The sequence below is a fragment of the Papio anubis genome, chromosome 18 (genome assembly GCF_008728515.1).
Source record: "Papio anubis isolate 15944 chromosome 18, Panubis1.0, whole genome shotgun sequence".
NCBI lineage: Eukaryota > Metazoa > Chordata > Mammalia > Primates > Cercopithecidae > Papio > Papio anubis.
Window position 1 is genome coordinate 59662869 of NC_044993.1, and position 16136 is coordinate 59679004.

The window sequence follows — 16136 nt, forward strand, 5'->3', positions numbered from 1 at the left end:
GAACTAGACGTCTCAGGGAGAGACTTGAGTCAACAGGTGAGCACTTCGCTGCCCTTATGGTCCAGGGCACCACGACAGAGCGAGGCTGGGCTGGGGGTGTCCTACCCTGGCCCTTCCTGCGGCAGTTGTCTCCATCCAGCCTGCAGCATCCTCGCCCGTTCTTCTTTCAAGCTGTGTTGAAAGAGAGAGGCTGTGTCTCCCCCTGCTGCGTGTCGCCAGCCTGGGGGACCCCGGGCACTGCTTCACCTCTCTGGGCCTCTGTTTCCTCCTTGGTAAAGTAGGAGTCACAAGGCCTGCCTTATAGGACTTTTAGGGGGATTGCCTGAGACAGACTTCCTTTAGGAGTACATGGCAACAGTGATTGGTGAGCTTGGTGCTGTCACCTGGAGGAGGGGATGTCTGAGCTGAAACTGTGAAAAAGGAAAACACTGGGGCTGGGTGCAGTGGCTCACACCTGTGATCCCAGCACTTTGGGAGGCCAAGGATCACTTGAGGTCAGGAGTTCGAGACCAGCCTGGCCAACATGGTGAAACCCCGTCTCTACTAAAACTACAAAAATTAGCCGGGCGTGGTGGCGCGTGTCTGTAGTCCCAGCTACACGGGAAGCTGAGGTGGGAGAATCGCTTGAATCCGGAAGGTAGAGGTTGCAGTGAGCCGAGATCGCACCATTGCACTCCAGCCTGGGCGACAGAGCGAGACTCTGTCTCAAAAAAAGGAATACACTGGGCTGGTGGGAGGGGTGGAGTCAGTGCAGCAGGCACGGCACGTGTAACGGCCCAGGCGGCCCCTCTGGAGAACTGAAATAGCTGTAGCAGTGCTGGCTCGGGGGCCTCCAGGTGCTGCCCCCACCCACCTCTGTGCCCTGAGTCACAAGATTCTGGAAGCTCACCTCATCTGTCCAGTTCAGGCCCTGCCTGGGCTCTGGGACACCTGGATCAGTGCAGAAGGAAAAACCAGGCCACCAAAGGCAGCCAGGGCCCTGCCCTTATCTTGCAATTGAAATCCCCATCGAAGATGCCCCCTGGATCCTTCTGAGGCCTGCCGTTGCCAGGCCTGGCTTCGCTTCCCCGTGACTCAAGCGAGTGGCGGCCTGAAATCCAGTTTAGCAGTGGAAGCACTGCCAGACTCCGGAAAACAGCTCGCTCTTGGGCCGGAAGCCCCGGAGGCCCACCCTGGCCTTCTCCCAGGAGGAAGCCCCACCCGCACCCAGGTTTCTGGCCCCAGGGTGATGCCAAGGCCCCAGCCAGAACTAGGGAGCAGCCACACCAGGCAGAAGGAGCCCTGGAGGGCCGCAGCTGTGCTGAGCCTCTAGGAAAGGCCTGGACTCCGGGCTCCCAGGCCCACACAGAGAGAGTGGGCGCAGGCCTTGCCTATGGGCGCTTTCCTTGAGGCCTGGGGAAGGAGGACAGGAGGGTACCAGCACCCAGTTACCGCCACCTCCCAAGCCTCCCAAAATACTCGCAATGAGAAACTTCCCAAGCAAACAGACAGAAAGTATTGTATGATAGGTTTTAAACACTTGGATAGAACAAATGTAGGCTTATAAAAAACAGACACACAAGTCCATTGCCATATGGTGATGCTAGCCATGGGACAATGGTGGAATATAGGTGCTTCCAGAGGCATCCTTGGGACAGTTTGGTTTTTTGGTGGTTATTTATTTATTTATTTATTTTGAGTTTCACTCTTGTTGCCCAGGCTCGAGTGCAGTGGCACGATCTCAGCTCACTGCAACCTCTGCCTCCTGGGTTCAAGCAATTCTCCTGCCTCAGCCTCCCAAGCAGCTGGGATTAGAGGCGTGCGCCACGTCCAGCTAATTTATTTTGGTATTTTTAGTAGAGATGGGGTTTCGCCATGTTGGTGAGGCTCATCTTAAACTCCTGACCTCAAGTGATCTGCCCATCTCGGCCTCTCTTACTGCTGGGATTACAGGCGTGAGCCACTGCGCCCAGTTTGGGACACAGTTTGAAGTGTTGTGATGGCTTTCTTGTTCAACCACATCAGAAGAAGGCTGTGCCCACCCTGTGATATCTTCTGGAGAGAGCATTAAGAAACGAATCTACGCCTGATGCAGTGGCTTACGCCCATGAGGATGGAACTTCAGGCATTGGTGGAAGGAGGACCACTGGAAGCCAAGAGCTCAAGATCATCCTGGGAAACATGGTGAGACCCCTATGTAGAAAGAAAGAAAAGAGAAAGGGAGAGAGAGAGAGAAAGAAAGAAAGAGGAGGGGAGGGAGGGAGGGAAGGAAGGAAAAGAAAGAAGAAAAAGAAGGAAAGAAAGAAGGAAGGAAAGGAAGGAAGGAAGGAGAAAGTGGAAGGAAGGAAGGAAAGAAAGGTAGAGAAAGAAAATAAAAGAAAATTAAAAAAGAAAAGAGAAGAGGAAAGCAAGCAAGCCCAGTGGCTGGTGGGTACCTGTAGTCCCAGCTACTTGTGAGGCTGAGGCTGGAGGATCACTTGAACCCAGGAGTTTGAGACTCAGTGAGCTGTGATCGTGCTACTGCACTCCAGCCTGGGTGACAGAGCAATATCTTGTCTCTAAGAAAAGGAATCTAGTCTAAAAATCTTTCTGAATACAAGATTTTAGGTCAAGTGGCTCTTACAAGATAGATCCAAAGCTACCTAGAAACCAGAACTGTCTTCACCCACCTCAGCCTTGGACCCTTGACAGGGGGTGACTGGGAGGCCTTTCATTGTGCCCTTGCCCACCTGCCTTGATGGTATTTGCTCCTCTGCCAGTAACAGCAGAAATTGGGGTCAAGGGCGGTAAAGTAAGACCAACTTTCTGTGGCCCAGGCCCTCGGAGCTGAGATGTCAGATGACAAGAGCTGCCTACCCTTCCTTAAAGTCATCCAGGGCCTTATAAAAATATTCCAGAGGCCAGGCACAGTGGCTCATGCCTGTAGTCCCCACTTTGGGAGGCCAAGGCAGGCGGATCATGAGGTTGGGAGTTTGCAACCAGCCTGACGAACATGGTGAAACCCTGTCTCTACTAAAAATACAAAAAAATTAGCCGGGCGTGGTGGTGGGTGCCTGTAGTCCCAGTTACTCGGGAGGCTGAGGCAGGAGAATGGCGTGAACCCAGGAGGCAGAGCTTGCAGTGAGCCTAGATCGCGCCACTGCACTCTAGTCTGGGTGACAGAGCAAGACTCCGTCTCAAAAAAAAAAAAAAAAAAAAAGAAAGAAAATAATAATAACGATAATAATAGAATAAAATAAAATTCCAGGTCCCTGTGGACCTCACCTTAACTTTGCTGTGTGGAATGAAAAACACAGGGCAAGTCAGAGCTGTAGATGCTGCTGCTCTGTGCGGTTGGCCTTCGGGGCAGAGCCTGTGATAGTGCCAAGATTTTATCATGTCCTGACTGTGTGCTCGGCATTTTCTACACCTGAGACCACTTCACCATCAAAGCAACCCTGCAAAGCAGGAACTGTCATTTATTACCATTTGACAGATGAGGAAACTGAGGCCACAGCAGTGCAGTTACTTGCTCAGGCTCCTCAGTCCAGAAACTGCTAGAAGGATACTGGGAAACTGAGTGTGAACTGCCAGCCCCCTCATACTCAGCCCCAAGGGTGGTGTTGACAGCTCCCTGGGGCATCCTAATAGCTTCCAAAGGCAGAGAAGACAAAGACAGGAGGTGACTTGTACAAGGTCCCCCTTTGGGTACCCCCACGTTAATTTTTTTTTTTTTTTTTTTGAGACAGAATCACGCTCTGTCAGCCAGGCTGGAATGCAGTGGCATGATCTCGGCTCACTGCAACCTCCCTCTCCTGGGCTCAAGCAATTATCCTGCCTCAGCTTCCCAAGTAACTGGGATTATAGGTGTGTGCCACCATGCCTGGCTAATTTTCATATTTTTAGTAGAGACAGAGTTTCACCATCTTGGCCAGGCTGGTCTCCAACTCCTGACCTCAGGTAATCCACCTGCCTTGGCCTCCCAAAGTGCTGAGATTACAGGCATGAGGCATCTCACCCAGCCCGGGTACCCCCACTTTTGAACAGATGCCTCTATGTCATTGATGCTAAGGTCTCTGTGTCTGGAGCATCTTCTGCTAGCCCCCGTCCCCACCCCCCGGGCATCTCCTCCACGCCTTCCAAGCCCCACCAGGAGCTTTGGTTAGGTGAGTGCTATCTCTGCTCATGCCCATGTGCGTCTGTCCTTTTCTTTTTTCTTTTCTTTTTTTGAGACAGGGTCTCACTCCCATCGCCCAGGCTGGAGTGTGGTTGTGCCATCTCACCTCACTGCAGTTTCGACTTCCCAGGCTCAGGTGATCCTCCCACCTCAGCCTCCCTAGCAGCTGGGACTGCAGACACGTTGGCCACCACCAGCTAATTTTTTCATTTTTAGTAGTGATGAGGTCTCACTCTGTTGCCCAGGCTGGTCTTGAATGCCTGGGCTCAAGTGATCCTCCTGCCTTGGCCTCCTGAAGTGCTGGGATTACAGGCTGAAGCCACTGTTCCTGGCCTGTGTCGGTCCTTTTCTTATGATCGCATTCATTAGTCCCCTGCCATTTGTCTGTGAATCCCCTGGGGGAGGCAACCCATCTCTCGTGACCAGCAGCCCTGGCACCATGCCAGGTCTAGCACATGGTGGGGCACAATGAAGGTGTGTTAGAAAATGAATGACAGGCCAGGCACGGTGGCTCATGCCTGTAATCCCAGCACTTTGGGAGGCCAAGGCTGGTGGATCATTTGAGGCCAGGAGTTGGAGACCAGCCTGGCCAACATGGTGAAACTCCATCTCTACTAAAAACATAAAAATTAGCTGGGGGTGGTAGTGCACACCTGCAGTCCCAGCTCTTTGGGAGGCTGAGGCAGGAGAATCGCTTGAACCTGGGAGGCAGAGGCTGCAGTGAGCCAAGATCATGCCACTGTACTCCAGCCTCCATCTCAAAAAAAAAAAAAAAAAAAAAGAAGAAGAAGAAGCCTGGTGCAGTGGCTCACACTTGTAATCCTAACACTTTGGGAGGCTGAGGTGGGTGGATCACTTGAGGTCAGGAGTTTGAAACCAGCCTGGTAACATGGCGAAACCCTGTCTCTACTAAAAAATACCAAAAAGTTAGCCGTGCATGGTGGCAGGTGCCTGTAATCCCAGCTACTTGGGAGGCTACGGCAGGAGAATCGCTTGAACCCAGGAGGTGGAGGTTGCAGTGAGCCGAGATTATGACAGTGCACTCCAGCCTGGGTGAGAGAGCAAGACTCTGTCTCACACAAAAAAAAAAAAAAGAAGGGAGGGAGGGAATGGGGTTGGGATTGCAGTGCCTTCCCCCTGTGGTGATGGCAGGGCTCCCAGGAGGCCAAGAGCTCCAGGCGCTGGGTGGACAGAAAGACAAACGGCCCCAGATCTACAAAAGGGTCCATGGTTCCTGGTGGGCTGGGAAGAAGATCCTCGCCGGCTAAGGCGGTGATGCCACAGTCACTCCAGAGGCTAGTTCAGAGCCTGGCTTCACCATGAAAAGAGGTACCAGAAATGCAGCCGTGACCTGGGATCAGTTCTTAGCCCTTTCGAGTTTCAGATCCCTTGGTAGCAACGACAGGGATGTGAAAGGGTTAAGTTGCATGGTACCCATAACTGTGTGTATGGTCTGGCATGTACTAAGTGCTCAATAAATTGTAGCGATTATCATTTGCTATTAAATGTGGATAAACGGTTGTGCCTGCATATGCTATGAGTAGATGTAGAAGTGCCAGGAGTGCTCTCTTCTCTCCTTTGAGACATAGTCGGTTGTCTCTGGTTTCAGCTTCATCTTTGCCACTCAGTCCACTGAAATCAAAGTGGAGGAGGCACTGGTCTAGCTGGGTGGGCCAGCCTGGGCCAGCCTGGCCTGGCTGGACCTGGTCACCCAGGGAGGAAAAGTTAGCCTCAGAGTTTTGGTAGAGTGGCCAAAGTGTGTCAAGAAACTAGAGGAAGGCCAGGCACAGTAGCTCACGCCTGTAATCCCAGCACTTTGGGAGACTGAGGCAGGAGGATCGCTTGAGCGCAGGAGTTCAAGACCAGCCTGGGCAACATAGTCAGACCTAGTCTCTACTAAAAAAAATTTTTTTAAGTACCTGGGCCTGGTGGCATGCGCCTGTAGTCTCAGCTACTTGAGAGGCTGAGGCAGGAGGATTGCTTGAGCCTAGGAGTTCGAGGCTACAGTGAGCTATGATCACACCACTGCACTGCAGCCTGGGTGACAGAGGGAAACTCTGTCTAAAAAAAAACAAAAAACACTAACATAATTCTAACCCAAGTGGAAATGGAAGAATTGATCAAGTTCCCTATCAGCATAGAACTTTTCTCTGGAACCCACATGACTAGGGTTGCGGCACCGACTCTCAGACCAATACCAACTTAAAAATAAATGCTGCTGCATTTAAAGTTTTTTGACCAGAGGTTGCACTTGGCAGCCTGCAGGCTAAGTTGAGCCCACATATGTGTTTCATTTGGCCTGTGGAGCCTTTAAAAATAATAATAAATTTGACTTAGTGGCCAACATTTTTAAATCAGGAAATTTCATATTTTAAAAATCTGGCCGCTTCTAAAAAAAGTGGATGATCCAAAGATTTGGCAGCAGAGAGCCTGTGTTCCCACAGGGCCACAGTCACTTGGGGCAGAATAGTGGTATATTTGTTGTTAGGGTATGCTAGCTGCTGTTACAGACAACCCCAATCTTTCAGTGGCTTAGCAAAATACATGTTTATTTCTTGCTCATATCACTGTCCGAGGAGTAGGGGACGGGCATGATTCTCAGAAGACAGGGATAACTTAGGGGCATCCTAGAGTCTATTTACCATCCTTCTCAAAGGAAGATGAGGGGCTTGTTATTTGTGTGTTTCAAGAACTGTTACAGGTTTTGCATTTAGCAAGGCCTAAGTTTGGGGGTTCTTTTTTACCCACGGCAAGTAAAAGTCAGCTTGCTCACCTGAATTAGAAGGGCAGGGTGGAAGCCAAAAAAAAAAAAAAAAAACCCCGGAATGGTGGGAAACGTTCATTGTGCGCCAGCCTGGTGATTTGCTCAGCAAAACTCAAGTTGATGTGATATAAACAACGTCTGCTGCTTCCAGGGGCCTGCCACAATATTTTCTTTTAAGTGCTACTCACGCCTGAAATACACTTCTGGTTTTGAAATGTGGTTCTCAGCCCATGTACGTCTACAAACCACCCGCTCCCTTATTAAGAGTTCCATTTTCAATTCTTGAATGTAGGTTTCCTAAGCGCATGATGTCAGCCCAGATGGGAAGTCTGACAGGGCAGGGGGACGGGAGGCCTCCCCTTGGAGAGGGTCAGCGCGATGACAGGACAGCAGGGCTTTCGCACTGGGAACTTAGCATTATCCCCGTGCAAGTGGCCACTCCCTGTTAATGCCTCTGCTCCCCAGAGCCCAGAGACCTGATTACTCTTTATATTTTCTCTTTTTTCTGTTGTTAACTTTGTACGTTTTGCTGCAAAAATAGTGAATCCAAAAGCCATATAGCATCTCTTTGCCAAGGCCATAATACTAGGAAAAAACTTGGAATTTTCTCTGCAATTTCCTCCCCACTTCTCACCCCTCCTGGAGATATTATCAACAGCATGAGGCGTGGCGAAGCCTTCACAGGGGTATGGACTTTCTCTACACTCCCAGAAACCAAAACCAACACACATATACACACATATGTAATGATAAATGTATATTTATTTTTACAAAAACAAGATATCAAAAATCAGTGATACAAGATGAATAAGTTTGAGAGATCTGCTGTATATAGCTAACAACAGGATACAGTGCACATAAACATTGGTTAAGAGGGTAGATCCCACGTTAAATATTCTTACTCCACACACAAAAGGACACATGGAAAGTTTTGGAGATGATGGATATATTTATTACCTTGATTTTTTTTTTTTTTTTTTTTTTGAGACAGTCTTGCTGTGTTGCCCACGTTGGAGCGCAGTGGCGTTCTCTCAGTTCACTACGACCTCCGCCTCCTGGGTTCAAATGATTGTCACGCCTCAGCCTCCTGAGTAGCTGGGACTATGGGCGCACCATACCCGGGTGATATTTGTATTTTTAGTAGAGATGAGTTTTCACCATTTCAGCCAGTCTGGTCTTGAACTCCTGGCCTCAAGTGATCAGTCTGCCTCGGCCCCCCTAAGTGCTGGGATTACAAGGTAATACTTGATTCTTGATTGTGGTGAGACTGTCAGCAGGTGCATGCATATGTCCAAATGCATCAAATTATACACATTAAATATGTGCAGCTTTCTGGTATATCAATTACACCTCCAGACATCTTTAAAACAAAACAAACAAACAAACAGAAAAACCAGACTATCAACTTTTCTCACTTAACTATATTCATTATCATGTCAGATCAACCCATCAATCATTCCTTTAAATGGCTTCCTACCATATCACGACATTGATGGGTCAGCATTTACTGAACCGTCCTGGGTGGCGGATGTTTAAAATGTTGTCATCAGAAGAACTCCATGACAGAGGAAGCCAGTTAACGTGTGTCATTCCGAATTTGCAACGGGAGAAACTGAGGCACGGAGCCGTTCATGTGGCCAGTCCAAGGCTCCCACCAGTTCCCAAGAGATGTAGGGGCAGAGCGGACTGTAGCACTGCTCTTGCTTCATGCCTCCACAAGGTGTATTGTTAAACTTGCTCCTGCACAGCCTCTGTTGACAAACTGCCCGTCCTTGCTAAAGCTAGGATCCTCACAGAAACCTTGCCTTTCTCTCTTGCTTCAGAAGTCCTGTTAGGCTAGGCGTGGTGGTGCACACCTGTAGTCACAGCTACTTGGAAAGCTGAGGCAGGAGGATCGTTTGAACCCAGGAGTTTGAGGCTGCAGTGAGCTATGACTGTGCTACTGCACTCCAGTCTGGGCAACAGAGCAAGACTCGATCTCTACAAAATAAATAAATGAAAAGTTCTGTTGAACCCTATTCTGCCACTAACTGTAAATAACAGACAGGTGGGTTAGAGGAGTTTAATTCCTTCTTTCCCAGAAAGCCACGGGCTTCTTATGCAAATCTACCTCCTCCCTCCCGCATGGTCATTTTTGCATGCTGGGGTCCCTAAGCATCTCTCTAGGCTCTGTCTCACCTGCCTCTCCTCCCCAACCCCAGCATCAGAGCCCTTCTTATCTTCCCTTTACACGTCCAACAGAGGCGAGGGATTGATTCTGCAAAGAACAAAGAGAGTTGACTTCAAGGTGACTTTCAGACATGAAATTCATACAGAAGTTATAGAAGTCCAAACATGGCTTTATAGATTCATGAACACAAGTGGTTTAAATGAACACAACATGTCTTGTTTATTCAGACGCATGATCAACTTCGCCTGTTTCAGTCTAAACAGAACCTGTATCAAGGATTTAGCTCACTAGTTTCCCATACTGCAGCGTGTGCCAAACTGCTTTTGCAGCTCAGGCACCCCCAGATTTCAAGCAGAAGTTACAGTTTTGAGACCTAGGTGTCATCTTTCAGGCTTGAAAAAAAAAACCAGCAATCACTTCTTCATACACACATATATATATCCTTAGTCATTTTGTGTAAATTTTTTGGCATAAATGGTATCTACAGTACATTATGTAAATTGTGTTTTTCTAATACATTCTCCACCTGATGCAGACAGGCAGTGGTGGGGATGGATGAGAATGGGCTCTCTCCCCGGGTGATGTCACAGAGAAGGAGTGCTGGTCTACTCTGTGGATGGGGACAGAAAGACAAGGACAGCACATCTGGGTGGACAATTCCATGCTCTTCACAGATATTGACCTACCTGCCCAGGAGCAGTGTTTGTTTTTGTTGTTGTTGTTTGTTTGTTTTTGAGATGGAGTTTCACTCCTGTCGCCCAGGCTGCAGTGCAGTGGTGCAATCTTGGCTCACTGCAACCTCTGCCTCCTTGGGTTCAAGCGATTCTCCTGCCTAAGCCTCCTGAGTAGCCAGGACTACAGGCACGCACCACCATGCCCGGCTAATTTTTGTATTTTTGGTAGAGATGGGATTTCACCATGTTGGCCAGGCTGGTCTTGAACTCCTGACCTCAAGTGATCCACCCGCCTCAGCCTCCCAAGGTGCTGGGATTACCGGCATGAGCCACGTGCCTGGCCCGTACATGACCTTTTGTGGCACCTCTTTAAAAAGAAATGAATGGGCCAGTCACGGTGGCTCATGCCTGTCATCCCAGCACTTTGGGAGGCTGAGGCAGGAGGCTCAGGTGGGAGGATCGTTTGAGCCCAGGAGTTTGAGACCAGCCTGAGCAACATAACGAGACCCCATCTCGACAGGAAAAAGAAGAAGAAAAAAAAAAAAAAGCCAGGTGTGGTGCTAGCGCCTGTAGTCCTAGCTACTTGAAAGGCTAAGTTGGTAGGATTGCTTGAGCCCAGGAGTTTGAGGCTGCAGGGAGCCTCAATGATAGCACCATTGCACTCCAGCCTGGGCAATAGCACGAGACCCTGTGTCCAAAAAAGAAGTAAAATAAAAAGAAATGAATAGATGCTCCAGTGAAAACAAGAGAACATTTGACATTTATTCGCTTTAATTCTGAATTGTTCTAATTTGCCTGTGTCCCAAAAGGTTATTGTTGTGTTAGGGTGGGGGCTTTGAGGGACAGAGTGATTCTGGAAAAAAAATTGCACATGTAATACAAATCATCTTGAAGAAAACCCAAACAATGTACAGCACACGTTTACCTGGTAAGAAGTGAAGGAACCCTTTCAACAGCTTTCCTAGTCTACCTCCCTCCAAGGGGATGATGCTATTTTGGTGTGTACCCTTCCACCCCTTGTGTACCGCTGCTGGGGACCAGCAGCACCAGCATCACCCCAAGACACTTCTTAGAAATGCGGCGTCTCAGGCCCCACTGTAGACCTACTGAGTCACAACCTGCTTCTTAGCAAGATTCCCCAAGTTGAAGTGTAAAAAGCACTGGTATTTGCTATTTTTATATCATTAACTTACCTATTTATATACATGTCTACACACGGGCTCCTTCCTGGGTTTAGAATACGGCTGTCATGGCCGAGTGTGGTGGCTCACGCTTGTAATCCCACCACTTCGCGAAGCCGAGGTGGGTGGATCACTTGAGGTCAGGAGTTTGAGACCAGCCTGGACAATATGATGAAGCCCCGTCTCTGCTAAAAATACAAAAATTAGCCGGGTGTGGTGGCGCACGCCTGTAATCCCAGCTACTCAGAAGGCTAAGACAGGAGGATTGCTTGAACCCGGGAGGCGGAGATCTCGGAGTGACCCAAGATCGTGCTACTGCACTCCAGCCTGGGCAAGAAAGCCAGATTCTGTCTCAAAAAAAAAAAAAAAAAAAAAAAAAAAAAAAAAGAAAAGAAAAAAAGAATATTGCTCTCGTTTGAACAGTGGTCCTCAAGGTGCGGTCCAACATCAGCATCTCCAGGGAGCTCGTTAGAAATGCAAATGACCTGGGCCCAGCTCCGAGCTGCTGAATGCAGAATCCGTGTTTAACAAGCCCTCTAGGGGAGGCTGATGCACGCTCACTAGTGTGGAACCCCTGCTGTAGAAGGGGGACACTTACCCCGGGAGCTCCTGCTCCCTCCCTCTCTCCCTGTTACCTCCCGGGAGCCCGTTCTGGCCTGGCCAGTTCACCGAGGGAAGCCCAGAATCCAGTTCCACCGGGCACACACCAGGCGCTCCACGAACGCCTCCTCCATTTAGGAATCTCAGACTGATAAAGGCTTCCCCAAATTCACTCAAGCTGGGTTTTTCAGAGTGCACGATGCGGCGGTCCTGGATTGGGGTCATTGCATAACGTCTTCAAAGGCATTCCGGCAGCCCCTTGGTGCATCCTTCGTGATGCAAAGAAAACCTGTGTGATCTGACCGGAGCGCCATTTACGGAGGCCGCCTCCCAAGCAGCAGCCTTTCCCGGCAGCTGCTCACAAGCGCCCATTTTACAGAGGGGCAAGCGGGGGCTCAGAGCGGGAGGTTTCAGATTTGCGTGTCAGAATTGCTCCAAGCCTGGGCAGGGTTGCTTCTTTTTCGAATGCAGTGCCTACAGTGGATTTCCTTTCAAAAATAGCAAGCCAGACAGACACCAGCTGACTCTGGGTGTGGGCTCTGTATCAGGCAACGGCAGGGCTTTTGTTAGAGCGGATAAAATTGGATTTTCCTGTGCAGAAGAATGTGGAGGAGCCCTTAAGCCAAACGCCAGAAGCTGGAAGTCTCCTTGCCCCAAGGGTGTTGGAGCTTCCCTGAGGCCATGATCTGCAGCCGACCTTTTGAGTTTGCGAGTCCCGCCCCACCCCCGGAGCCCTCCACCTTCTCCCAGGGGATGAAGCGTCCCAGGGATAGCTGTGTGTACGGAGCCGATCGCCGGGGCTGGCCAGATTTGCGGCCCAGACGCGCCGAGGTTGGACCACCCAGACTTCTATGTTCTGCGAGGGAAGCAGGGGAACTTGAACCCAAACCCTTGAAGGAAAACAGTTGGTCAGGTCCGCAGTCCAAGGGGAAGGATCTACTCGCAGAATGCGGTAGGAGTCGACCACTCCTAAAAAGTCTCCACCCTATAGGGTAAGGCTGGACACCAGGCACGGACGGGGTTCGAACCCGTGATCTTCGGTTTACGAGACCGACGCCTTACCACTTGGCCACCGCGCCTGCGTTACGATGGCGGCTTCGCGAACCTCTATCCTGGCGCTGCTCCCGTGCGCTCGCCCGGCGGGCACGAGCGCGCACCGCCCCCTTCCCCGTTGCGGCCGGCGGGGCGGAGCTTCAACGGGCGCGCGCCGGCGGGTTCGGTGACTCGGGGGCGCGGCCCGCGGGGTCCTCCGTCGCCCGCAACGGGCTGGGGGACCTCTGAAGCCGGGGCGCGGCTGGATCGGTGTCCCGAGGGTCCCACAGGCGGGGCGCCGGCCGGCGTCTCAGAAGCCGGGTTCGAATCCCAGCCCTGCCAGGGATGTGGCGACTCGGGCAGGCTCGACTCGGAGCTTCCGTTTCCCCTCTAGAGCGAGGCACCCAGGAAGGCGAGGAATGGTGGCAGTTTTCCTTATCAACCCGACTCCGGGCCGTCCACCGCCGCCTTGCATGGATCCCACGCCCAGCCAGGGTTGCTGGATGGAGGCGTGAGATTTAGAAAATAAAAGCTCCTGGAATTTCCGCCTTTGGGAGGCCAGGGCGGAAGAATCGCTTGAGCCGAGGAGTTCGGGGCTGCAGGGAGCCGAGATCGCGCCACTGTACACTAGCCTGGGCGACAGAGGGAGACCTTGCCTCAAAGAAAAGAAAAAAATAAACAAACAAAAACCCGAAAGTTTCTTCTTCTCCCAATTTACCTGTTTAGCCTGGATGTGTCCCCGGTCCCAAGACGAGCAGCAGCACCTGGGATTTTGTTAGAAATGCAACTTCTCTCCCGCCCAGACCTGCTGACTCGGCGGCCAAATCAGCCCCAAGGCATCTGACAGTTTAATGTGCACGTTCATATTTATAGATTCAGACATGCCCTTTGATTTCCACACAAACGGACTGATTTACTGTTCTCTGCACTTTGAGTTTTCATGAATTAATGTATGATGTGTTAATTGAATGGCTCTTGGTAGGTAATACAGTTTAATCACCACAACTAATAGCATTGTTTGAGAAATATAGCAATTTCTATTATTCATGCATATGTTGTGTAATATTAACACAATATAGCAAATCATATGCACTAAAGTATATACTATAATTAATGGGATTATTATGCATGGGTGGGTTACCTTAGTCTCTAGTAGCTACATCTTTTCCATTGAGTGGCTGTGCTACAATTGATTTAAACTGTTGCTGGAAGGTGGGCATTAGGTTGACTGGAGGTATTTTGCGCACAGAACATTCTGCTATGTGTGTCCCTGCCTGCTGGTACCAGTGATGCGGTAGGGTATATAGGGGCCTATACTAAGAACGTGCACAGCCTACCATGCAGGTGTATAGGCAAATAGGAAGCTGAAAAATACCGGGGAGATGCTTTAAATGTCAAGGTTTGGGCAGGTGAGTAGAAAAGGTATAATTTTCCCTCCAGGCATCAGGACTGGAACCCTGAGGCCTTGCACCTGAAGTGCTGTGGCGCTCTAAGTGCAAATCACCTGGTAGCTCCCCAATTAAAAGAAAGACTTGGAGAACATTTTCAGAAAACGTGCACTACCAAGCATTGCTTCTGAATAGCAGATGATAATACTGGCTCCACTGTCCCCATCTCTTTTTCTGTTGGGGCAGGAGGGTGGGTGTTTATTGGGTTATTGGAATTACTGTGCTGAAGTGGCAGAGGCTTATGAAAAGAAATTAGCAAATGAAGGAAAATCACATGGGGGCTGAATCCAAAACTAACTGGCAGGTAGAATGGAAATTGGATTTTAACGGGTACTTTTAAAATCTTTGTCTTCTGAGGGAAGGGAGGCAGTTGAAAGCCTCAGGTGTCCCAGGCACATGAAAAAGGGGCGTATGTACCTTGATGGCCAGGTGGGATGCCCTTTGTATCCTCAGGGCCTAGGGGGCCCTCTGGCCCTCTGTGAGCCCTAAAATAGAGCACACAGGTGGCAGGTGTTGGGCTGATAAGCCAATTTATCTGGGAGGTGAAAAGGAGACCTGAGGAGCCCTGGATCACAGATAACCTGGAGCGTGGAGCTGTCTGTTCTGGCCCTTGCGTCTGCACAAGGTATGTCCTCGACAAGTATTGTCGAACATGTACGATTCCCTTCCACGTGGTTCTGGGAACCCTCCAACCACTGTACTAACAAACGTCCCAGTGCTGAACTTTTAGCAAGGCTTTTGGTGATCTAGCCAAAACCTTCCATTTCTCAGTCATAAGGAATTGGCCATCGTTCACCCTTAGTGAAAAACGTTAAGCAAACATTCCCTGTCCTCTGACAGGGTCCGTGGTCCAGGTGAGGTCCTGATGGCACACAACTGTGACCCAATCCTAGGCCTCCCAAACGCTAGGGCGAGGAAGCAGCGTTGGCTGAAGCAGACGGTGGTTTCAAGGGACTAGAAAGGCGATATTTTAAGTGAGGAAATGTCAGAATTGATCTGATGACAAAGCCGAGTGCCATGATGGAATACTTTTCATCTTTTTGTTGCTTCTGTATAATTTAGTTGCCTAGACCTGAATAATTTATAAGCATCCACTTTTCCTTTGTGTTGAAACTTAGGCACTCTTTTCTATTTAGATATATATTTTGTTTGTATCTATATCATCTATATATCTATACATATATATGTCTTTAATCTTTTTTGGCTTTTTCTGGCACCTCTATTTCCCTGTGCCTGTCTGTAAAGTAGAAATTCTTAGGCCGGGTGTGGTGGCTCATGCCTGTAATCCGAGAACTTTGGGAGGCCGAGTTGGGTAGACTGAGCTCAGGAGTTCGAGACCAGCCTGGGCAACATGGTGAAACCCAGTCTCTTCTAAAATACAAAAAGTTAGCTGGGCGTGTTGGCATACGCCTATAGTCCCAGCTGCTCCGGAGGCTGAGGCAAGAGAATCGCTTGAACCTAGGAAGTAGAGGTTGCAGTGAGCCGAGACGGAGTGAGACTGTCTCAAAAATTTCTTAACCTGAGCCCATGCACTCAAGCCCAGGAAATGTGTGAATTCCTCAAAAGTATACATAAACTGCGTATGTAGTTTTCCTGGAAAAGGGATGTCACAATTTATCAGGGTTTTTGTTTTTGTTTTGAGACAGGGTCTCGCTCTGTCACCCAGGCTGGAGTGCAGTGGTGCAATCTCAGCTCACTGCAACCTCTGCCTCCTGGGTTCAAGCGATTCTCCTGCCTCAGCCTCCTGAGTAGCTGAGATTACAGGCGCCTGCCACCACACCTGGCTAATTTTTGTATTTTTAGTAGAGATGGGGTTTCGCCATGTTAGGCTGGTCTCGAGCTCCTGACCTCGTGACCCACCTGACTCAGCCTCCCAAAGTGCTGGGATTACAGGCATGAGCCACTGTGCCCGACCGTTATCAGATTTTCCAAAAGACCTCCTGAGGGTCTTAGAAGGCTGAATGCCTTTTTACTTCCTCTCTCCCTTCCTGATGGTGCCTGATTAACCTAAGCCCCACGGGGATACGGTATCTCTCTAAAGTGGTTTAGCTACAGCTGTGGGTGTCTGAAAAATTGTTTCTGAACAATTCAATGGCAGTGTCTCCGAGACACTTTCTGGCTCCAGGGACGAC

At 49.8% G+C, this 16136-nt stretch overlaps 1 non-coding gene across 1 annotated transcript; it reads right to left on the reverse strand.

Annotated features, from left to right (window-relative positions):
• Positions 1–12531: 12531 nt before the first annotated feature.
• Positions 12532–12603, reverse strand: TRNAT-CGU. Its single transcript has one exon. It is a non-coding gene; the product is annotated as a tRNA-Thr (tRNA).
• Positions 12604–16136: the final 3533 nt, after the last annotated feature.